The 1179-nt window shown below is 59.4% G+C and overlaps 1 long non-coding RNA gene across 1 annotated transcript in view; it reads right to left on the reverse strand.

The window, feature by feature from the left end:
* Positions 1 to 1179, reverse strand: part of LOC143169997 (uncharacterized) — a 124675-nt gene that overhangs the window by 95876 nt on the left and 27620 nt on the right. The window contains exon 2 of the long non-coding RNA XR_012996987.1: positions 300 to 374. This is a non-coding gene — a long non-coding RNA (uncharacterized LOC143169997). The remainder of the gene's footprint in view (positions 1 to 299; positions 375 to 1179) is intronic.

Genomic DNA, 1179 nt, shown 5'->3' on the forward strand with positions numbered 1-1179 from the left:
AACAGCAAAGTGAGTGAAAATAGAAACCACCTCCAACATCCTTCAGTATTACTGGATCATCAGATGAGCGTAATTGCATTCGAAATAACAAGACCCAAGCATCTTTTCCTATGCCTTTTTGCATGGTTTCCATACACACCTTGGGAAAAATTGATTCTAAACATGAAAACAATCTGGATAGGCAAAACTGTACAGTTACTTTAGTACAGCACAAAACAGGAAGTAACTGCTTTATTCGTTAAACATTGAGAGGAAATGTTTATCATAGAAAACCCACATCTCAAGAGAGACTACCGTACCTTCTGCTCCCTTGCCAAAGCCCCGCAGGCAGCTTCAGACTCAGACTTTCTGAAGACTGGGAAAGAAAACAGCAGCTGAAAAAAATCGTAAGAGAAAGATCTAAGATTTTGACAACAAGCTGGCATTTTTGGTCAAATCTTGAGAACAAAAGTGGAAGTACTAGCGATTGGAAGATGAACTTTAGGGGCCCTTAGTTTACGAGTGCGAGCGAAAACAATTTTAAGCAGTATGGCCCGTTTCCTGCTATCCTGGGACTTCACACAGCAAATTCCCCATCTTGCTTACAACTTTGTGGGCACACATTCTAGTATTTGCAAAATTTAAGTGTCTAATTTAAAGTCTCGGCCTGAGACACATGCCGCGCCCAGAAGGCCGAGAGGGATTTTATGGAGTCCACGCCGAAAAAAGTGTGGCGGGGCCTGCCGCGTGCCGCCGCCGTACACACGGCAGAGCCACGGGCCGCGCCCCCTCCGCTCCCGCAGCCGCCCAGCCCCGCCCGGGCGGAACAGCCCGGCCCCGCCGGAGGGCGGCTGCCTCGCGCCCGACCGCTTCGCGCCGCGCCGACGCCGGGCAACACCGCCGTGCGGGCAGCGGGTCCGGCCCCTCAGGGCAGGGCCGCGGAGGGCCGCCCTCGCGCCCCCGGGCACCGCTCTGGGCACAAAGCCCGGCCCGCGCCGCGGCCTCGGGCGCCGTCCCCGCCGCAGAGCTGCCCCGCGCCCGCCGCCCCGCCGCCTCCCGGGGCGGGTCCCGGTCGGCGGGGCTGCCTGGGCAGCGCCGGCCCGGCCCCGGCCCCGGCCCGCCCCTCGCCGCGCCCAGCCCTGCACCTGCCTCCCGGCACCGCCCCGCTCCCCGCCCCGCGCGGAGCCGCCGGCGAGTCGG

The sequence above is a fragment of the Aptenodytes patagonicus genome, chromosome 22, assembly GCF_965638725.1.
Source record: "Aptenodytes patagonicus chromosome 22, bAptPat1.pri.cur, whole genome shotgun sequence".
NCBI lineage: Eukaryota > Metazoa > Chordata > Aves > Sphenisciformes > Spheniscidae > Aptenodytes > Aptenodytes patagonicus.